At 38.7% G+C, this 24,976-nt stretch overlaps 1 pseudogene; it reads left to right on the top strand.

The window, feature by feature from the left end:
- Positions 1 to 14,565: 14,565 nt before the first annotated feature.
- LOC128710863 (uncharacterized) lies at positions 14,566 to 22,100 on the top strand (annotated as a pseudogene).
- Positions 22,101 to 24,976: the final 2,876 nt, after the last annotated feature.

Below are 24,976 nucleotides of genomic sequence, written 5' to 3'. Positions count from 1 at the left end.
GTATGAATCGACTAGCACAGTATTACTGGACATCCCCTGTCGAAATATTACGTAGGATTACACATTTTAGTATTGGTAGATATAACAATTTCATCATAAATGTGGTCATCTATGCTAGCAAAAATAAACTGTACGATCGACACAAACAACACACGGTTGATACCACGTTAAATAAATAACTGTTTAACTATGGTACTTTTTCATACTACAGAAAACCAAAGGAATTCTCGAAACGTATTTAAACGATAATCGTTCCACGGTTGAAGTTCCAAGGTTCAACCACAGATCACACATGACGGAACCGCTATCCCAATTCTTATGACGGAAAGTCGCGGATAACGATCCGGAAAGCGTACACAACACCATAAATATGCCGCAAGCTCATTCTCTGGTCACGAAATCTCACTATCAAATATATACAATAATAATTAAAAACTGCGTCATCTCTTTCATTCATAATGGCCAGGAAATAAACAATACCCGGTCCCCGAAGCATAATTATTTCACTCGATGAGGTTATCGTTCATTTAACCTCTTTTATCCACCCACATCACTAAACTAAGGGTTTTGTTTAGATCCGGTTGTTTGCGGCTCGTAAAACAGTAATTTAATGCACAACCGTATTAGTAGAACGCTGATAGATCACTTCTTACTTGATATTAAACTATAATGAGCGTAGAAAATCTATTTTTCTTACCAAAGGTCATGTCCGTCGTCGCCGGCACCTAATCAGAACCGGAACCCTCCATTGCGTTGAGTTCTTCTGCGTTTTTATAGCTATTGGCAAAGGCACAGACACCGGAATGGTCCCGAATTCCATTTTTATTGTTCCGGAACACCTGTTTCACTAAAAAACAGTAAAATGTAAGTCAGGTTTCAACATTTTTGTGGTTTTGGTCACAGGCTCTGATAGACTTGTCAATTTTTGGCGAGACATACAATTAGGACAATTTCGGGAAATTTGTTATTTGTTCTACGTTCAAGTGCAGATTCGGAGCAAATTTTATAAGAAAGCAGTATATTACTGATTTTATCGGTTAACGTAAGGCAAAACTTGTTAAAGTTATAATACTTATTGCTGCAATGTGTATAATAGCGCCCTAATATTATAAAGTATTTAATTTCAGATGGATTCAAAAAACCGTGTACATCCAAAAGCACGACGAATGAATCCGATTTGGCCAAGGAGGTACGGTTGTTGCGCAGGATGATCGCATCTTACGGTGCAAAACGATGTGATGCACAGTAAAATCGACCAACTGACGGCAATCGTACAATAATGTGTAAATAACCCAAACACCGGTGCCAACATTAGCCTAACATCCGCACCAATTTTCCGCCCAGTGTAAATATACGAGGAATTGTGTGAGCTGGAAGCAAGTATCCAAAACCCCCAGAAACGGGATGAAATGGTACAGTGGTTGAGCCGAAACATTGCAGAGGGAACCAGCGCAGCGTGCTTGTGATGCTCTGCACTTTGTAGTAGTCCTGTTGCAAATGTCTTGGACTGGAAGAGGAAAGGGAGGTGTTAAAGTAGCTTTAAGTAAATAAAAAAAAAAAGTTAGTTTTTAAGATATGGGGGGGGGGAGTGGTTAACGCCCAACCCCACTCTCTTTACCATGATAAGGATTTTGGACTAGTTTGTATAAATTACCACCGCAGACCTAAGTTCAGTTGCTTTCCAAAATTTTAAAGTTAGAAAAGATCGGAATGGTCGGTGTATTTCAGCAGGAAGTTTGGTTTTTATCAAAAATTGTGATATGTTTTTCTTTTCATCAGTTCTCCACCGATCAAAAGAGGGCATTCTATGGTCATCTAAGCCTACCAAGAATTTACGAGTGCCGCCCAAATCAATCAGGTGACACCGAACAGCTACTGGAAAACTTTTAATCATATCTAAACCAATAACCTCTTCCAATGGTGAACGTTTAGATTTGTGATGTTCTCGATCGTCTCTTGCGCGAAAACTGGCATCCGTGCGCGGTGGAGCTAGATCATAATCAAAAACTCCCTTATGCAATGACTTCACACGCTCTCCAACGACAGTGCACTTCGTGCATCCGTGTTTCCCCTGAAATCCTAACACCGATTTCATCAAAGCCCGCGCTGGCGAATCGGAAACCCTTCACGCAAACAGGAATTGTTTGATCATCAAACTGCACTCCTGTTGAATGTAATGCATTTAAATTGTCCACTAATGGCCGAAGAAATTGCTCCAAATTTGTAGGTTTATTTTGGCCTGCAACCATCACTGGACAATCGGGAATTTCGTCGATTTTAAAAAGAATAGGCCAAAATTCAGTAGGGCTGCTCCTGAAGAGAGGAAAACCATCAATTGAAATATGGAGGCTGAACTTAGTTGCTTCCGGAATGGTATCCTTAAACAAATATCTAAGAGCAACCTCAATCTCCGGATATCATAATGTACCCCTTGTAATGTTTTGAATTTCGTTGCTTACTTTTGGTATCTTTAGCTACATACGTGCATCTTTGGGAAGCTCAGGATGACCAAACTTTCTTAAAATTGCCAACAGCAAGTTGAGAAAGTTACGGGAAAGATGCCCTACAATCGCCAAACATTTTAAAGCATCTTTCAAAGATTCAAAACTATTGAGGAAGCTATAAGCATCCCTCCAAAAATCATCAGCACTTTCAACTGGTTCATCTTCATCAATGTTTGTATCATTAGTAATAATATCGTTAGTACTAATATCATTAGCATTCATATCGTTAGTAATGTTAGTATCTAAGTCCATGCTACTTACATTATCTATGCCACCACCAATGCTTTCTAAGCCACTAGACAAATTATTCGGATCATTCGATTCATCTGTAAAGAAAAGAAACACCAAAACACAAAATTAGTTAATAGAAAATTTAACAAAAGTAGTTTAAATACAGACAATGCGATCGCCACAAACAGGACAGGCCGTTTGGAATTATTTTACCACCGAATTGAGCCGCATGGTGAGTCCTTTCTACGGGGGATTGTTCCAGATGGGGTTTTCCATCCTGTCGTCTTCTAGTATGAGACAGATGCCGCTACGAATTACACCAACGGATCACGCAAAGGAAGCACATTTTTATTTTATAAAAATAATACCTAAAAAAGGGACCGGCCGGCGACATTAATTTTCACTCCCCTTTTTTCACTACCCTTCCGCGCATGCAACACTAAAGCAAAGCATTTGCTAAGCACTGTACATCACGTATGTCAGTTTATTTATCGCAACAGAATGTTATTGTTTTTGCACAGATTAAAATTAAGATGATAGACAGAGCCGCTATCAGTGTAAAATCATAGGTTCATGAATTTAAAAACGCGGAATGTTCCCAATCACAACACAACACTAAACGTTCTCCTTCGAGTCGGTTATTTACGACCGAAATCGCAATTCAACGCACAATCGAACTAATAACACTTGTAACACACTAACAGCTAACTATGAGGTAGATCATCCCAAAAGTTAGAAAGCTTAAACTTAAGCCGGTATGTGTCAAATAATCGAGCAGATTTCAAGTGGCGAATCGGTAACGGGTTGCATCAATCACATATGGACATAGATTTTTGACATAAAGAATGACATTAGGTATTCTGTACCGAGATTTTCAGGATATTTATTTTTTATTTTAGTTTAAAATTGTATCTACATTTTTTATATACATAGATACTTATAATAATTAACCTTATTTATATCTCAGTCAATTGAGCCGTCTCAACAAGAAAAGCCGGTTCAAAAACCTTTATGAGCATATTAATCCTACTCGGTATTTACATGTCTTTCAAAAGATTGGTTCAAGCATGTTCAAACCGTTTTTTATACTCATACTTATGGAAATACGTAAATACAAGCTAAGAAATTTCCTCAAGTATCGTGAGTCAAAAACAATTTTATGTGATTTATAAAGGATGAAATTCCTTTATTTCAACATTAACAAAAAACATTCAACTTAAAAAATTATCAATTGTTGAGTCGAGCGAAGAACTCAAGAATTCAATCCGATGCTGACAACTAACCCGTCACCCGTCACGCTACATGTTAAAAAAAATCAAAGGATTATATCTCATTCGCTCTTTCGTTCTCATTCGTTTAAATACTGTGATTAAAGAAACATCCTTTTTGTGATCCTAGCGACAACATGTAAGTAAAAGCAATTAGGTTGTTAATGTATTGTTAAACACGTTGGTAGCCATGGCTATTATGTTTGATAGCCAAAAGTATATAAGTTATATGTAAATCAAATGACTGACTTTCAAGAAAATACCCGGCAACTAACGTGTTAAGCATAGATTTGAAATTTTCGATAATTGATACATTACATAGCATAGCATAACATAGCATTGATACATAGCACTCTCAAGCATCCCATTTTCCAAAACTGACATTCGAAATGGTGCAGGTAATTAAGATCTCTGTTTATTCTTAACAGCACATGCTTAATTTTAAAGCAGTCGGTGAATCTCGAATCTAACAGAATGCCAGGGTCTTTTATATAAAATTCCATGTACAACGGTAAACCGCAACGGGTTTAATTAAAGTAAAGGACTACAAAATGTTAGTTACTCTAGATCGCTTAGTTTGAGTTCCGTGTAAAAATGTATAAATGCACGAAACAGTTCCATGAAGTAGAAAGTAATACATTACCATATTTTTTAAAAGGATAGAAGCTACGAGGGTGATCTAAATTAAATGAGCTTGCGCATCACCACGCAACAACAAACGGTATGTTCATCTGTATGCTATTATAATCGAGAGAAATAATCGGAGGACGCAAACTTCGGTTCAGTTTTAAAGCATAATTTATGTTTCGTGTTATTTTCAAGGCAATATTTAAGTGATGTTTAGACTTTATAAACTGTGAACTGGAAAACTGCAAGTAAATTGAAATAATAATTTACCTGTTTTGATAAATTTTTTTTTAACTGATTTTTTTATAAAAAAAAATTATTGTTAAACACCAGAACACCAGAAATAAAAAAAAACTTATTAATTATGCGTATTTATGTATTTTTTTTTTCCTTTTTTAACATCCTAAGCCTATGGGAAATATGGCCTAACCTAGTTTAAACCTGCTAGAAAAATGCTTTGTTTTGATATTTGTCGAGCAGCTGTCGAGCACTTTCATAAGCAAAACAATCTAACCATCGATTCCCAGGCTTATCTGGCTTGGCAGTTTGTATGGGGAGCTGTAAGCTTATAAGCCTGGAAACGTCAAAACGCATACAAAAAACTGGCTTATCCCGTGATCTACCCCTATTTTAAGCTTTTTTCAATTGGTCTTATATTATTTTAAGAGTGGATAGTCGCCGCAAAGTGTCATGTGTTAAACAACTCACCCACGAGTGTTATGACTCACCTACACATATAATTCATGAGTATCGAAAAATTTGTTCCCCAGAAACTCTGCGCACTGGTGTGCTACAACTCACCCACGAGTGTTATGACTCACCTACACATATAATTCATGAGTATCGAAAAATTTGTTCCCCAGAAACTCTGCGCACTGGTGTGCTATGTGTGTCGTGTTAAGGAGCGTCCAGACTGTAACCATAACATATGCTCGAATGGTCTTCGAGCAGAAATTCGGCGTTTCTGGCAACCAAATTGACAGCAAATTGCGTTTTATGACGATTTGGCAACACTGAACGGACCGCAACAAGTGCAGACGCAAAACCTCTCGCACAACATAACAAGTTTCTGTTTTATTGCTAAAATATATCTTTTCCACACCCAGACCATGAAAAAAAGTGTAATTTAGTGCTTATTTGAATCGCTGATTTGAATGAATGTTTAAAACTTGCTTCCATTGCAAAACAACTCGAATGTGCCATATGCGAGCATATGTTATGGTACGGATTCAACATTTCGCTATACGGTTTTTGTTGAGCATAACAAGTACAACATAACAAAATGTTGTTATGTATAACTGTTATGGTCTACAGTCTGGACGCTCCTTAAGACGTTTTTATTAATCAACTAGCTAATCGGCCCGGTTGCAGGGCTACGCATTAGAACTACAATGTTTACATAAACTCCTTGATATAGTTAACGATGATAGTTAACATGATAGATGATAGTTAACGGTGTTAATTTTACCTTAATTAATTTAAAAAGCTGTTAAATTTCAGCCTTACCTTGGCTCTCATACATAAAAAACTGTTTGACAAAGCATAATTAAAGTCCCATAAAGTTGTTGTTGTAGTTATTTGTTTTAATAGACCTAGAGCCTTAGGGTCTTCGTTCGACTCTTAGTCTAATATAGCCATTTGTCTGGTCTGGACAACTAGCGTAGTATTTTATACATTTGATCACTGTAGTTGATTAGTCCTGAACCTTAATCGATTATCTCGATTGAAATAAATCATTACAGGGTTTAACAGTCAAGAACACAACTGTCCACATGATCATAACAACCGACTCTTTGACTTGACACCACTGTCTACCACTGGTACACACTACAGACGGCGTAAGCTACTCTGTCCAAATGATGAACACAATATTCATCTTGCTTTGAACAACTGTCATCTTCGCCTTTTCGCGCTGAACATATTCACGATTTGTTTCTTTCAATATTTCAACATTTACGACTTGAATACGTTACCGGATTTTACCACGGGCAGCAACTTGTTCCTGAAATATGCTGAGAGTAAAACTACTCTCGATATTCGATAAATAAAGAACAATCTAGTGACTTGCTTGAACTCCGGATATCGATTGTCCATCCGTTATCCCTCTCGGTTTATTATATCTTTTGCTGTTGATGGTTTACATGAATTGATTCATTGTGTTTGTTTCAACGTTTGAGTTTTGTTTAAATTATGATAGTTTCTAGGTATTTTCACCAGAACTGTACATAAACTAATGTTCGTCTGAGAATTGATCCTTTCTAAATATTGACATCCTTTTTGCCTGGGTTTTTTTACGCGTCCTGTTTATACTTGCTAACTGTATATACATGTAAGGAGAGAGATTTGTTTCTTTATTGAAGTTCAAATCGCTACTGATAACAATTTCAATTTTTGTTCTTACCTAACCTATCAACTCCTCTCCGTTCTTTCTCTCTTACTCTCCTGCCTTCGGCCTCTTCTCCTTCTTACACTCGGTCTTTCCTGACTCTCCCTTGCCCTCAAGGGAAGGTTGTTAGTTCATTGTAATTCTTCATCAGTTAATTCCAAATCATCATTTTTCAACGCATACGACCATAATTTCATGTAGTCCACGCTAGTAGTAGTAATATTCGGGCCTTCGCAGTTTGCCGCTTTTTGTACCTTATAGCGATCGTTTCGCTTAACGCTCAATATCTCATATGGTCCTAAATATTCGTTTGCTAATTTTCGACCAGTAACAAACTGGGTCCGTTTAATAGCTACCAGGTCGCCCACCTTATATCCGATAGTTGGTTTTCGTGTCTTATCGAAGTTTCTTTTATGTGCTATTTGAGCTTTCTCAATCGCATTTTTTGCTTCTTGTCTCATTTCCGATCTTTCATTTTCAAAGGTTTCGTACATTTCTACTTCAATTATTTTTTGTAAATGACCTATGTCGCAATTACGCATTGTAACACCAAACATGACATTAAATGGAGTTTGCTTGATAGTAGCATGCCAATGAGAATTTAGCGCGCGTTGAACTAATCCTATCGATTTATACCAACGAGATGGTTCTTCGGAACTTAGTTTCGCCAATGTGGACAATACTGCTCTGTTAACCCTTTCGGCTTGCCCGTTTCCTCTTGGAACACCGGTAGTGTTTACAACATGCTCTATTTGCCTAGTTTTTACATAATCTGCAAAACAATTCGAAGTAAATGCGGTACCACGATCAGTTACAATCCTCTGAGGATCTCCAAAAATGTCAGACCAACTTTTTAGTTTCAATATAACTTCTTCCACACCTGTAGATTTTGTAGCATAAAGCCAAACGAATTTGGAAAAGCCATCAACAACTGTCAATATGTACTTATATTGTTTAGTCGTAGCATCCATCGGTCCAATATGATCCAAATGAATGGTTTGCAAAGGAACACATCCTTTGTCAATGGGATTTAAGAGTCCCTCTTTTTTACCTAGCTTTTTATTATGCATAATGCATTTCACGCAACTATTGATTACTTGTTTGACCTTGTGCTCTAAGTGCGGTATAAAATATTGCTGGCTTATACTATGCATGGTTTTTACACTAGCGAAATGACCCACATTATGCGCATCTAGTATAATCTGTTTTTCCATATTCTTAGGAATAACCAACAAATCATTTCCTTCAACCGTATTGTAAAGTATTCCACTTTTCATCTTGTATGAACCGTATGGTTTTTCTTTTAATACCTCAATAATGGCTTTAAGTGTTTCGTCCTTCGACTGTTGGTTTTTTATGCGAGCTGTAACCTCGGAAACTAACATCACGTTTTGCTCGGGATATCTACTCAAACAATCTACATGACGCAATTTTTCACCTGATCTGTGTTCGACGTCATAATCAAAATCCTGCAGAAATATTACCCATTGTGTAACTTCTCTTGGTATATCATCCTTTTTGATTGTTTGTTTGAATGCTATGCAATCAGTAATTATTTTAAACCTAATTCCCAACAGATAGTGACGCCACTTTTTCACAGCAAGAAAAATAGCTTTAGCTTCCAAAATGTAACTATGCTGATTACTTTCTCCTTGAGTAGTTTTTTTACTCCAGAACATAACTGGGTAAAATTTCTCTTCAAATTTCTGAAACAACACTGCGCCAAAACCATATTTAGATGCATCCGTATGCACTTGTGTTTCTGCGTCACGATCGTATAATCTAAGAATCGGTTCCCTTACAAGCATTTGTTTTAACTTCTGGAAAGCATCTAATTCCGTTGGTCCCATTTGAAAACACACATCTTTCTTTAACAGGTCCGTTAGTGGCCTAGCAATAATAGCATAGTTTTTTATGAATTTTCGAAAGAACCCCGTTAAACCTAAAAATGCTTGTATCGCTTTTATGTTTTTCGGTACGCTAAAATTCTTCACTACTCTTATTTTTTCTTCACTGGGTGAAATCGTACCTTTTTCAACACGATGACCTAAAAATACAATCGACTGTTGCAAAAATTCACATTTTTCCCAGTTTACTTTTAAACTATATTCCGAAATTCTATCACAAACTAATTCCATTTTCGCTAAACATTCTTCCGGAGTAACGCCATGGATCACAATATCGTCCATGTAAAGATCTAACACGTTTTCGTTAATTAGAGATTGAAACACGTGATTAATAAACCGTATAAAAACTGCTGGCGAATTGCAAAAACCAAATGGTGCTTTCTTAAACTCATATAACCCGGTTTTTGTAGCAAACGCAGTATATTTCCTACTATTCTCAACTATTGGTACATGGAAAAATCCATTTTTCAAATCCATTACCGTAAAGAATTTAGCTGTTTGCAACTTTTCCAATACTTCCTCTATAACTGGGATCGGAAAACCGTCTTTCAAAACCATTGTATTGAGCTTCCGATAATCGACGCACAAGCGATAACTGCCGTTCTTTTTCTTTACGATCACCACTCTGCTCGCAAATTCGGACGTTGATTTCTGTATAACACCTTGTTCCAACCACTTTTCGATTTGTTGCTCCACTACACCGCTCTCAGTTGGAGACAAACGCCTCGGAGATTGTCGAAAAGGTACTGCCCCCTCGTTGGTAGTAATCGTCATTGCTATAGGTGATTCCTTTTGTTGTTTCTCTTCGGATACCTTACACTTCTCGATCATCCGCTTTACTTGATTTTCAAACAAACTCGGCACCATGTTTTCCGGAGCGGTGGCATACGGTAACTCTTCTGCTAACAACACACTGCTTTCTGGCACACTTTCCTTCTCAGCGACTCGCGGAATTGTCTTTACACCATCTTTTGTCACTTCGACGTCAAAAAATTGCAGCGATTCTCTTCCTAGCAAAACGTCATAAGCCATGGTTCCGTCTGGCACTACGAAAAACGCTACGCTAGTGTATGGTTGGGCGTTCACACACACATCCACTGAAAATCGGCCCATTGCTTTTGTTAGCGTGCCCCCAAATCCGTTGAACGTCATAGCTGTGTTCTCTAGTCGTGGAGCACCGATACGCTGGAATGCTTTATTGGAAATTATATTATATGCACTGCCACTGTCAAACAAAGCAAGCAGAACACAATCGTCAATTTCAATAGTTACCGTTGTATCATTGCTATTCGTCACCAAGTTTGCACCTGAAACGGCTGGGCGTTTCTTGTCGCATTCACTGGCTTTGTGTCCGCGCGCACCACAACCGAAGCATTTTAATCCATTTGTTTTTTCTGCACAACTAGTAGCCACATGCCCTGTTTGACCACAAAGGTAGCATTTCGTTTTCCGCGTATTCGGGACCTCTATCTGCTGCTTCGATGTCTGTACAAATCCGATACGTTTTTTCTTATCGGTTTCAGCTTTTGCATCCGCCCGCTCTCTCAACGCGATTTTTCGTTTAAGTTGAGCTATTGTAGTGGCTTCATATAGAATTGCTCTTGTTGTTTCGTCGGTTGAAAAACCGTCTACGATGAACTCACATAGGCTGTCTTCCTCGATATCGATGGACTGTGCAAGTTTTTGCATCGAGTAGATAAATTCAAGAGCCGACTCCTCCTTTCTCTTTTTCCGTGAAGCCAATTGTCGAAACACATCGCTAGCTCTCACCACAGTCGCGAATTCATCCAGCAAGGCTCTCTTCAGCGCAGCATAAGTCACCACTCCGCGCAAGGTTGCGAGAAAACTCTTGGCCACACCAGTCAATTTCTTCCGGCACATAATGAATTTGTGCCCATCGGACCAGCGCGCTAAGCTAGCTATATCGTCAAAATCCGCAAACCACGTGATTAGATCTGTTGAGCCGTCTGCGCTATATGCTTCAATCCCTTCCTCCACGTCTCTAAAAGAGTAGGGACAGGAGACTGCTGAATCGAATTTGGGAAGCGGTTCCTCTCTCAGTTCCGAATCCTCCTGCAGAGCATCCAGAAAAGGGGCCGTCGTAGACTGATCAATCTCGGACAGCTTAACTTCACTTTCCACCAGAAGACGTGCCATGTCCTCTTTCGTACCCGTTGCTGGGAATCCCTCCGCCACGCACCGTTTCGCTAAACCGGCACGGGTGAACTCCTCAATCATGGACAGAATACGTTCTTCCGCCATAGTATTTTGCACACGCACGCACTCAGCGTATAGTTTTGCACTCAACTATTATTTCAATGCACTCAGCTATAATAGTATTGTACGTAGATATTATAATATCGCACACAGCATTATAATATTACACAGTAATATCACACTCAGCGATATTCACACTTAACCGCACGCACTCAGCGTATAGTTTTGCATTCAACTATTATTTCAATGCACTCAGCTATAATAGTCTTGTACGTAGATATTATAATATCGCACACAGCATTATAATATCACACTGTAATATCACACTCAGCGATATTCACACTTAATCGGCTCACTTCTTTAAAGTCACGAGCGGGACATATTCCCGGACGAGCCCCCAAATGTAAGGAGAGAGATTTGTTTCTTTATTGAAGTTCAAATCGCTACTGATAACAATTTCAATTTTTGTTCTTACCTAACCTATCAACTCCTCTCCGTTCTTTCTCTCTTACTCTCCTGCCTTCGGCCTCTTCTCCTTCTTACATACATTTGTTATGATTCTTTTTATTTGCATTGGATTTCATCTGATTTTAATTTCTCAATCAAAATATTCCATCGATACGTATAAAAAGAAAATAAATAAAAAAGTTATAGAAATATTGACAGAGCGGCGCTGCAATTTTCTACTGTAAAATTTCTAAATAACTTCAATGACTGATTTGCCCAAGATACAAAACAAAAAAAGCACTTGAACTATGTTGTTTTATACGCGTTTGTAATCCAGAATATATTTCAGCCAAGTTACCGCCTGGCGACAACGCGCGCATCCACCGACACGTGGTTTGCGCAATCAGCAGAACCTGAACCAGCCAACACCCCATCGACGCAATCGTTTGAACTGCATCGTGATCGAGGATAGAATAGCATAGTATCGTACAATAAAGTAAAAGTTATTGTTTAAAAAAACCCTAAACAAACGAAGGTTTGTTAACTGGCGCCCGAATAGGGACCTTCGCAGTAATCGTAGAGGTTCACGGTAGACGAATTAAAAAGTGGAACTCGCTCGTAGCTGGATGGTTCACAAAAATAAGACAGAACCTGCCAATGACCAAGTTTATGTTGACAAAATGACCGCGAAAACACCGACCGCGGTCGCGTGAGGCCTGGAAAACCCGGTCACCAAAATTTTTGTCAACTTAAACCAGCGCCAGCGAGTAACGTAAACAGGAAGTTGGTGCGCGGTAGAATTAAGCTAAAATGTAAAGCTAAAAGGATCGTATAAATACGAAAGAGTCGGCAATTAAGAACATCATTCGAACACAACTTAAAAGGTGTACTAGTGTCCAGTTCAGTCGGAGGCTCTTGCTTCCGGTCCGAACAAAAATCAAATTTTCGAAAGAAAATTTTTCAGTAGTGAAAAAGTTAGCATCAGCTGCCCAGTAAGCGGAATTTATCGCCAGGTACAGAGCACCATCGCCGTCTAATCAGCGAGTTGAGACGGTAGAGCGCGAAGAGTCGGCAATTAAGAACGTCATTCGAACACAACTTAAAAGGTGTACTAGTGTCCAGTTCAGTCGGAGGCTCTTGCTTCCGGTCCGAACAAAAATCAAATTTTCGAAAGAAAATTTTTCAGTAGTGAAAAAGTTAGCATCAGCTGCCCAGTAAGCGGAATTTATCGCCAGGTACAGAGCACCATCGCCGTCTAATCAGTGACTTGAGACGATAGAGCGCCAAGAGCTCCTACTGCAGCGAAGGTTTCCAACATCTCCAGAGGATCCAAGCTAAACAGCGATGCCCAAGCATTTCCTCATTGTGGGATTAATCTGGTAAGTATAACTAACATACTAACGCAATCCGAAATTAGACATCCAAAAAAGTGTTTGTCAGGACTCTAGTGTAGACTCACTCTCCAACTAACAACTAAAATGTTCATAAAGAAAGCTTGCTAACGCAAATAATCCTTTCTTGAATCTAATTGCCCCTAAATAGGCAAAGAGATCGATATGAATAACGATCTTGGAGAAAACTCCAACGCTAGCGGATCAACGATCAGGATCAGGAGCAGTCCCTAACAGTAATTATGTAGTGAATCAAGCACTATCATTTCATGATAGGGGCAAGATCCCCGGAATAGTGTCGGACCTACACGAGTTTAATGGGAATCCGAGAAACCTATCAAATTTCATTCTCGATGTAGAGGAAATTTTAGAACTATTCAAAGACTATAGCGAATCATGTGAATATTATCTGATCGTGAAGACTATTAGGAGAAAGATCAAGGGAGAGGCAAACGATATTCTCGTTACCAAAAATACGCCAACAGAATGGCTAGGGATTAAAGAAGTTCGAAGCGTATTATAGTAGAATCACTGAGCTGATTACTTAATAAGTTCAGCTATAGTGATGGATGAAATAGGAAAGGTCATGAACATATGATGATTAAGTTGTATAACGTAATAGCTTTAGATACCTTTGTTAGAGGTTTAGGGGATCCGCTCTCCATGTTCTGTAAGAATTACAAACCGGAAAGTCTTGTAAAGGCATACCACTACTGTATTGAGTTCCAAAACATTGAAGCAAGAAATGCACCATATAGAGGTCGGGCGTTCGAACCAATGCCTACACCATGTTGTAATATTCCACAACGGCCCCCTAAACCGATGAATTTAAACTTCCCACCAAGGCATAAACCCGCAGAGGCTACGCCACACATTTATCAAAAACCAACCTAAATGTCTTTGCACCAAATCGGACATTTGTACCGAAGCCAATGGTAGAACCAATGGATGTTGATCGTTCCATTAGGTCCAGAATGGTTGATTACGGCAACAGGAAAAAAAAATTTCGAGACCACCAGTGTCTTCAATGCAAAGAAATATTCCAGTGCCGAAAAGAATGTCAAATACTTTACAAGTTAGGTACGAACAAAACGAAACCTGTTAAGATCAAAGTGAACACAGCGTAGAAACTAATGAAGAATACCATGACAATGGCTACGAAGCAAAAGCCGCTAATTTTTTAGAAGACACCACGGAGTGGCGAAACAAGTGGAAGGAATAGTTCCAAAAGTTTCCAAACTGCCCTATATCGTCATTCCAAAGTCAAAAGGAAATATAAAACTGTTAGTTGATTGTGGTGCTAACATCAATCTAATATCTAACTGTAGCATAAATACTAAACAGCTTACATTTGGATACAGAAAAGATTTTGACCACCTCACATCAAACGATATACCATAGTATAGTTTAAACCAACATAACAACAACCCGGTCTGGGACAGTGACCCACGTATAGCAAACCCCTGAAAGAAATAACAAAATCAGCAATTGCGCTGAGCTAGTGACCAGCGCAAATGAAAACATAAGCAATATGAGGCGCTGAAGAACGCTCAGAACCCATCATTCAAAAGTATACCACAGTCAACGATGGTGCCAGAACAAGCCAACCTCGAAGCGGAACAACCAGAAGGCGCGGAAGTTCGAGTACAGGAGCTCCCGATGGAGGAAGCAAGGGTACCGGTCCCCATGGAAGCTGACCTCTTCGAAGACGAGGAACCGGACGAGGAAGAGGAGGAAGAACGTTGGAGACAACGAGTTCGGGAACGGCACGGGCCCCCCATGAGGAAGTTCTGGAGCAAGCGGAAGCAGTGTTTCGCGAACTAATAAGTGCCGAGGAGGAGATATATATCGCAAAGGCTGGACACTTCAAACGCATGATCGATGAGTATAAAGCTTATCAAACTGGTAGGCAGGAAACGATGGGTCGACTAATAGACTTGTTGTATGATATAATAAATGCATGAGAAAAAAAAAACCAAACTTTAGCGGTGTCGTGAACTTTAATCAACGAAAGAAAAAAAAACTTGAACTATTGCGCTACAGTGAAAAAACAAAGGGGGAGTGAATGCTGAGGGAAACAATGGTGATTGTGCTGTATTGAGAAAAAAAAGTGGAAGGCGAGACCACGGATCATAAATGTTGATCGGCGGGATCCCAAGAGACAGGAGTCTCCAACTTGGAATATTTACGGAAAGGAGTCCCATTGACGATAATAATGGACAGGAGTCCCAACGAAGAAATTAACGAACAGAAGTCCCAACGACGAAGACAACAGATGCAAGAAATTCTTCAAGTACGCTGCAAGATAAGTAATAAATGATTATAATGACTACAATATAAAAGATTTTTTTTATACAATTACGAAAAAAAAGAGAATTTGAATGAGGAGACTAATGAAATATACAATATAATAATATATAGACAATGCAACGAGTATTCGAGAAAATAGAAAAACGCGATAGGATCTATGAACAGGTAAAACCATTAAATGAATGCTACCGACTTTGTGCTCTTGCAACACTAGAAGAAAGCGCTAGAGAAACATATAACGAAATACAAGATTTTTTAGAAAACATGAATCCTTGTTTAAAGAAGAAGTATTAACCACGCTACTGAAGAAAAGAAGACTGCTATTTTCTGAGATAAATAAGTGCATTAAATTCCACTCGGAAAGAAATCCAGATTATTTGAATACGACATTGACTAAGAATAGAGAATCAAATCGCACAATACCAGAGCAACAAGCAGACAAAATGGCTACGTTGGATATGAAAACGGCTACGGAACTAGTACAAGTATACAATGGAGAAGCAGACAAATTAAACAATTTTATTGATTCAGCACACCTAGTGAAAGATTCTATACCAGCCGAACAAGAACAGATGCTAGTAAGATTTCTACGAACAAGATGAACAGGTAAAGCAAGAATTGGTTTACCACAAAATATAGTAACATTTATAGAACTATTCGACGATGTCAAAACTAGATGCGAGGAAAAAACCGATCCTTACAAAATCTTAGCAGAATTGAAAGCGGTTAAGAAAAGGGAACCAAAAGCAATGTGTGACGAGATAGAGCTACTCACAATGAAATTGAAAGAAGTATACTTACAACAGGAAATACCAATTAAAATAGCAAACGAGATGGTTTTAAAGGTAGGAGTAGATACTTTAATAGAAAAAAACTACATACCTAGAAACAAGGACATTATTAAAAGCAAGACCCTTTACCTCTGTATCAGAAGCAGTACAAAAACTGCTAGAAAATGAAAGCGTCAACAACCAACACGCTCAAGTGTTATACAATAGGCAAAATAGATATACAACCAGTTTCGAATCACAGAACAACTACCAACCACGATTTAATAGCAATAACAACTACAACAATAGATACCAACAAAACAATTACAAAAGACAGAACCCTCCTAATAGAATGCAAAACAGCAACAATTACAGTTACAGCAACAATTACAGTACAATTGCAAAATCAACAACAGAGCAGATACAGGAATGGATCATACAGTCAAAATCCTCGAAACATTGGATATAACAATCCAGGAGACAGGCTAGCAATAACCCATTACAATGGTAATAACACCAATGCTAGACGAATTTACATGACTCAAAAAGAACGAGAAGCCAACCATTTTCGGAAACAAAATTCTAGAGTGAATATGACACAAGGCAGGGAAACTTACCTCAATAACGAAAGAAACAATTTTTTAGAAGACCGAATGCAGTCCTCGACGGATTGCCAGTCCTTGCAGTAAATTTATCTGCATGTAACTAATTCAAAATCAAAATTGATATGGCCAATGATGAGTATTCAACTCTCATTGTGGACACAGGAGCCGACGTATCACTATTTAAAGTTGATAAAGTCAAGCCCAAACAACAGGCATATACGAGCGAAAGAATTAATCTGACCGGAATCTCAAACAATACAATCAGTACGTTAGGCACAACCACGACTAAAATACATTTTGACAATAACTCAATAGATCATAAATTCCATTTGATAACAAAAGACATTGAATTAAACGCAGACGGAATTTTAGGAAGAGATTTCTTCACAAAACACAGATGTAACATAGATTATGAACACTGGTTATTGTCATACACGAAGGAGAAACAATCTCACACCCAATCGAAGACAATAGAGAAAGAAATTTTATTCTACCAATGCGAAGTGAGGTAGTACGTAGGATCTATTTACCAACATTGGCAGAAGATTCAATAATTTTATCTCAACAAATCAAAGCAAGTGTATTTATGCGGGAATACAATCATTTCCAAAACTAATCCATTTGTAAAAATTATAAATACAACTAACGAAAATATAGTCATCAATGAAAACAACTTCGTCCCTAAAATAGAACCACTGAGAAATTTTAACATCCTAAATACAACCCGTAGTAAGATAACGAAAGACAATAGCCGTCTAAATAGTATTTTGGAAAACATCAAGATTGAAAACATCCCTACATATGCACAGAAAGAATTTCGAAAAATCATAAGCTGCGGGGCCACGAGCGTTGAGACTGCGTCTCAAACCTCCTCGGTCACTCATTTACCTCAAAAAGTCACTCAAAACCAAAGTCTCCGTTGCCTCTTGAGGATTCCCTCAATTTCAGTACAGTGGTGACCTTACTGGATTTGACGTTGACAACATACAGTGTGTGACGAATAAAATGTTTTCATGTATTTTTATTTTTTGTTTCTACTGTATTTTTGTTTCAATTTTATGGAAAATATGGTCAAAAAAATTGTGGTTTGTTGATTAAAAACTAAATCATCATTTTCTTAATTACAGGAGCTTAATCCATCAATCATATTGCAGTTGAAAAGTATAAATTCAATTATAAAACATGTTCACAACTTTTGTCACACATTGTTCCAAAAAGTAGGTTGCGGAGACATAAAAACATCATACCGTACGCCAAAACATTGTGCTTGCACAATCATAATTACGCATAAAACACTTTCAGAATGTAGTTACATTCATAATAGTACGCTAAAAGTGTACTTGTATAAAAAAATAAACCATTATTCTTTCGCCATACCATCGGCAGATACAACAGGTTTTGTTTACATTTTGAGCTGCTGACTGGCCGAATCTGTCAAAAAAGTCTCAAAAATTTTTGAGACTTTTGTAGATGAGCCAGGTTTCCCTCAAAACTCAAGTCACTCAATGTTTAGAGTTTTGAGGGAATTCTCATCGCTCGTGGCCCCGTGGCTATAGATACACGTTAAGATATTTTTTGCACCGAAAATGATTCAATCACTACAAACAATTTTTACAGTCAGGAAACAACACTAAAAGATAATACTCCATCCTATATACCTAATTACAAACAGATTCATTCTCAAACCGAAGAGATAAACAATCAAGTACAAAAGTTGTTACAAAATGACATAATAGAACATTCTGTACCATCATACAACTCACCGATCCTTTTGGTACCAGAGAAATCGGATAACGATAGTAAAAAATGGAGATTAGTCGTGGATTTAAGACAACTGAATAAGAACATCCTACCTGACAAATTTCCATTACCACGGATTGACACTATACTGGATCAATTAGGAAGAACCAAGTACTTTAGTACTTTAGACTTAATGGCAGGCTTTCATCAGATCCCACTTGAAAAAGACTCACGCAAGTTTACAGCATTCTCAACCCCTTCTGGACACTTTCAGTTTACCAGAATGTCTTTAGGATTGAATATAAGTCCAAATAGTTTTCAGAGAATGATGGCGATAGCCATGGCCGGGCTAACGCCAGAACTTGCTTTTGTATATATAGACGATATAATCGTTACTGGATGTAGTGCACAACATCATATCAGTAATCTAGTTAAGGTTATTGATAGACTTAGAAAATATAATCTTAAGCTTAATCCTAATAAGTGTAGATTCTTTAAAACAGAAGTAACATACCTAGGACATAAAATAACAGAGAAAGGAATTTACTCCGATGATTCCAAATTTGACAAAATTAAAAATTATCCAGTATCAGCAAATGCTGACGAAGTACGACGCTTTGTTGCATTTTGTAACTATTACAGGAAATTTGTAGAAAATTTTCCTAAAATATCAAAACCACTCAATAATTTAATCAAAAAAGATGCTAAATTTATCTGGACAGATGAATGCCAACAAGCATTTCCAATAATAAAGCAAAATCTCATGTCACCAAATATTCTAAAATACCCAGACTTCAAGAAGCAATTCATAATAACAACATACGCTTCAGATAATGCATGCGGAGCAGTCTTATCCCAATTAACCGATGGAAATGACTACCCCATTGCATGCGCAAGCAAAAGTTTTACTCAGGGTGAAAGAAATAAACCCATAATCGGTAAAGAACTAACCGCGATACACTGGGCAATCAATTATTTTAAGCCTTACGTATATGGTCGAAAATTTAAAATACGAACAGACCATAGACCGTTAGTTTACCTATTTGGTATGAAAAATCCTACATCTAAGTTAACAAGAATGAGATTAGATTTAGAAGAATTTGATTTTGAAATTGAGTTTTTAGCAGGAAAAGCTAATGTTGCAGCAGATGCACTTTCAAGAATAGTACTGAATTCAGAGGAATTAAAAGCATCCATTCCTAAAAACAAAGAAACCCCTCAAAATATACAATTCAAAAGCACGATACTAATGGTAACGACCAGAGCTATGGCAAACCAGAAACATACGAAAACAAAAAAGGATTACAAGACGAAAGATAACCAATCGCGGATTGATCAACCGGCGATGTGGCAAACTGATAAACCCTCAGAGTTATCCAAACTATTGAAATTGAAGTCGACAAAGACAATAAAAGGAATAGAGCTCGAAATATATAATCACAAAGAGAATAAAGCGCTAGGGTCGATAATAATCCCCATAAATGAAAATTCACATGGAAATGGAAATCAAACATTAGAGTTTGCTCTTCTAAAAATGTGTAAAGTTGCAAAACGATATAAGAGAGACAAAATAGCTATGTCCAATGAAGACATCTTATTCAAATATTATTTCCATGAAACCGTGAAGGAAATTGCCAACAAATCCATTTCAGGATGTAACATCATTCTGTACACTCCAACTAGATGGATAACAGGAAGGGAAGAAAGGCTGTGAATAATCAATGATTATCATATGACCCCTTCGGGAGGACATATAGGCCAATACAGACTTTACTTGAAATTAAAAGAAAAATACAGATGGAAAAACATGAAAGAAGACATAAAAATGTTCATACGAAATTGTCAAGCATGCACAGTTAATAAGACAAATAGACATACAAAAGAGGAAACAGTTGTGACGACAACTCCCTCGAAACCATTTAGTGTAATTTCTATAGACACAGTAGGACCATTACCCAAAACAAACAATAATAATCGTTACGCGGTAACAATTCAATGCGAACTCACTAAATATGTAGTAATTATACCAATCATCAACAAAGAAGCAAACACAATAGCAAGGGCTTTAGTTGAAAATTTCATTCTAACTTTCGGAAGCATTCTAGAAATGAAATCAGACCAAGGATTAGAATACAATAATGAAATACTTAGCAAAATCTCTGAAATTTTGGAATTAAAACAAACTTTCGCTACAGCATACCACTCACAAACAATAGGATCTTTAGAAAGAAATCATAGATGTCTCAACGAATATTTGAGATCATTTTCCAACGAACACCACGACGACTGGGACAATTGGACAAAATTTTATGAATTCGTTTACAATACCACAACCCATACAGACACAAACTGTACACCATTCGAATTAGTTTTTGGCAGAACAGCACATTTACCTCAAGAAATAAACAACCAAAAAGTTGATCCAATTTACAATATCGAACAATACTATTGTTGCGTCCAGCAACGATGCCCTTTTTCGTCTTCGATTAATAATCACAAGATAAACCAACAGTTTTTTTAATAACTGAATGTATTCTTTGAATTAAAAAATTCACTGTTCTGTCTATGCGAAAAAGAGCTGGCGCCTATTTGCACGCACTTTTATAGGTAGTTTCTCCTCACGATAGCGGTCATTGCTCCTTCCTAGATTCACCCGAACCGAATGACGATCGATCGATTCGGATAAATGTCCCTAACCTGACCGACCTTATCGTTTCGCCCTTTTTCGCCCCGCTGTCTGCTGTCATCGTTGTAACAACGTGTTGACCGCTGTTTATAAACAACACTGGCCCCCGGTGTTTGGCCACGTTAAACACCTCCGTGCGGTTCAACGTTGATAGTTGCAATTTTTACAGCAGGTCGTTCCAAAATCTTCCGGTTTCCTAACTGCACATGCACTCGACGAACTACGCCGTCCTTTGATGGTAATAGCTTTATAATTCTCCCTTTGGGCCAACATCCTCTTGGTAGAGCGTCATCCACTACTAGCACCAGGTCTCCTTCCATCAGGGGTGGTGGCGGTTGAAACCATTTGCTGCGACGAGTGAGCGTAGGCAGGTATGAGGCTACCCACCGTCGCCAAAACTGATCAGTATAAAGTTGTGATGTTTTCCAGTTGTTTTTTAGTGCTGCGGAAGAGTCGTCAAACTTGGTTATTGCTTTTGCCCCAGATGATGATCCCAGTAGAAAGTGATTGGGTGTTAGTGGGGCTTCTTCTTCATTATCAACTGATACGTGTGTTAGTGGACGCGCGTTGACTATGTGTTCAAACTCAATCAACCAGTTGGCGAAAATAGCATCTGTTGGTGTTCTGGTAAACTGCATACTGGAAAGGGTGCGTTTTACCGATTGTACCAATCTCTCCCAAGCACCGCCGAAGTGTGGAGCTCCAGGAGGGTTGTATCTCCACTTGGTATCAGGAAGATATACTGCATCAATCAGCTCTTCGTAATCAATTTGCTTAGCAGCGTCTTTCAACTCACGATCAGCACCAATGAAATTTGTTCCCCGGTCCGTCACGATTTCGATCGGGGTACCTCTGCGCGCAATGAAATTGCGTAATGCGATAATGCAGGCGCTCGTATTCATACTAAAGGCTACCTCTATATGTATTGCTCGAATTGTTAGGCACGTAAACAGTACGCCCCAGCGTTTCTCTTGTCTGCGTCCGTTAGCAACCAAAAAGGGCCCAAAATAATCAATTCCGATATAGGAGAACGGTCTGGTGAACGGTGACAATCGTGCTAGAGGCAACTCATTCATTTGGGGCGATCTTGGGAACGCTTGTCGAATCCTGCATATAAAGCAATTGCTTCTCACTCTATGGCACGCGCTTCTTAATGCAGGTATGTCGAACCGCTGCCGCACTTCGTTCATGACAGTCTGATGATTTTGGTGTTTGTATTTCCAGTGAAATTCTGCTACAACCAGATCAGTCACCCAGGACCTTTTGGGGAGAATTATCGGCCTCTTTGTATCGTCACCTACGTAACGACAGGCATCTATTCTTCCACGTACACGTAAAATATCGTTTTCGTCGATGTAAGCACTGCGTCTAAAAAGAGGATCGTGTTTATTAATACTCTTTTTATATTGGTTCGTACCTGACTTTTCTTCCAGAAGCCGCTGGTATTCTTCTGGGAATTCCGTTTTTTGTACTTCTGTAAATATGGACCGCTCAGCTTGTTGTAATTCCTTCATTGTGAGATGCCCGTACTGCCTTTCTGTTGTAGGTGAGCGGGCATTGTTGATGAATCTCCATAAGTAAGCGATGGCGCGATGTAGACGTTTCCAGTGGGAGAATCGCTCGAAAGCGATTATCTGCGTTAGTTCGACATGATGTGATACTATTGGTCGTATTTCCTCGTCTGTCCTCAACGGCTCGAAAGGCTCCAGCTTCCACTCGTTCTCCGGCTGTTGCAAGAAGGCTGGCCCTTTAAACCAGCTTCCACTAATGATGTGTCGGTTAAGGTTGGACCATTTTGTCCCCTCATCGGCAACGTTGTTTTTTGTCGGTACCCAGTGCCATTCATTTATGGTCGAGCTCTCTAGAATTTCACCTACTCGATGTGCCACGTAGATGCTGTATCTTCGATGATCAGCGTTAAGCCAACACAACACGTCTTTGGAGTCCGTCCACAAGAAGCGACGATCGATTTTCATTCGATGAGCTGTTTCGATGGCCGTCATCAGCCTGACCCCAAGTACGGCTGCCTGCAGCTCTAACCGTGGAATCGATGTGTATTTCAACGGAGCCACTCTAGTTTAAGCGCCGATCAATACAACTTCACGTTTTCTTTCTGACTGGAAACGAAAGTTTCCAACATCTTAGAAAATGGTACCTACCGATCTTCCCGGTATTCAATCCGAATAAGCCAAATAAAGTGCGAGTAGTGTGGGATGCAGCAGCGGCGGTAAACGGAACGTCTCTTAGAATTTTAACAGAATTAACAGAATTAACAGAACAGTGAATTTTTTAATTCAAAGAATACATTCAGTTATTAAAAAAACTGTTCTGTCTATGCGAAAAAGAGCTGGCGCCTATTTGCACGCACTTTTATAGGTAGTTTCTCCTCACGATAGCGGTCATTGCTCCTTCCTAGATTCATCCGAACCGAATGACGATCGATCGATTCGGATAAATGTCCCTAACCTGACCGACCTTATCGTTTCGCCCTTTTTCGCCCCGCTGTCTGCTGTCATCGTTGTAACAACGTGTTGACCGCTGTTTATAAACAACAACTATAATGAAATGAAATTCAAACTACAAAAATCACACGAAATAGCCAGAGGAAATCTTATAGCAGCAAAAGAAAAAAGAAAAGCTACCTTAAACGAAAAAACAAATCCAATACAGATTAAAATAGGCGACACAGTATACCTATCCAACGAAAACAGAAAAAAATAGACCCATTATACATAGGACCTTTCATAGTAACAGAAATTGAGAATACTAATTGCACCATTAGACATTGTAACACACAAAAGGAAACAACAGTACATAAAAACAGGTTAATTAAATATACAGGTGAATAACTTCAATCTTTTTCAATCATTACGTTGTTCTGCTACAGGGGGGAGGTGTAGCATAAATGCTAAACAGCTTACATTTGGATACAGAAAAGATTTTGACCACCTCACATCAAACGATATATCATAGTACATTTTAAACCAACATAACAACAACCCGGTCTGTAACAGTGACCCACATATGGCAAACCCCTGAAAGAAATAACAAAATCAGCAATTGCACGAAACTAGTAAAAACCACAATGTAAAATTGAGTATAAATAAAGATGCCGCAGCTCAGAACAGACAGAATCGTTTGGACCGTCTGAGCTAGAGATTACTCAACCAAACCTTACGTCTTCTCATTTCAAGAGCTTTGAGTGTCCCCCTACCCAAGGTAAGGCCTCAATGTCTCCAACAGTAGAGTTCTGACGAACCACCCTGACGATCGAAGTTCTTTCGCCCGATCGTACGATGTCAGCGTAACTGACCAAGCCACCGGAAAGTGTGACGCGAGTGTTCCCCGTTATCCGTTGGTAAGAACTGTGCAGGTAAGCACGTTTACAGCGACGCGAGTGTACCTCAATACCCGCTGGTAAGAAATGTGCTGGGTAGAACGTTTACAGGACAATAGGTAGCACGTCCAGTTAGAATTCGTGGCACATAATTGCTGCCTTAAGCTGACGGTGTGTGCGCTCGATTTGTCCGTTGGCGGATGGTATGGAGTCGTGCGCAAGTGTGTAACACCGAGCATGTTAGTAATTGTGCGGAAGAGTTCTGATTCAAATTGACGTCCGCAATCAGTTGTTATGTTTGTCGGTACGCCGAATCGGGCTATCCAACCGTTGACGAATGTACGTGCTACAGTGTGCGCCGTCATGTTAGGTATTGGATAAACTTCCGGCCATCTGGTGAATTTATCTATAATAGAGAGGCAATATAAATTACCTTCTGAAGGCGGGAGTGGTCCTATAAGGTCCATGTGCAGATGTGCGAATCGAGAATCTGGAGTATTTATCCGTTCAATTGGTGATTTGTTGTGTCGTTGAACCTTAGACTTTTGAC

Source organism: Anopheles marshallii, chromosome X (genome assembly GCF_943734725.1).
Source record: "Anopheles marshallii chromosome X, idAnoMarsDA_429_01, whole genome shotgun sequence".
Classification (NCBI taxonomy): Eukaryota; Metazoa; Arthropoda; class Insecta; order Diptera; family Culicidae; genus Anopheles; species Anopheles marshallii.
The sequence above is the reverse complement of the archived record's forward strand: the minus strand, read 5'-3'. Positions and strand labels throughout refer to the sequence as shown.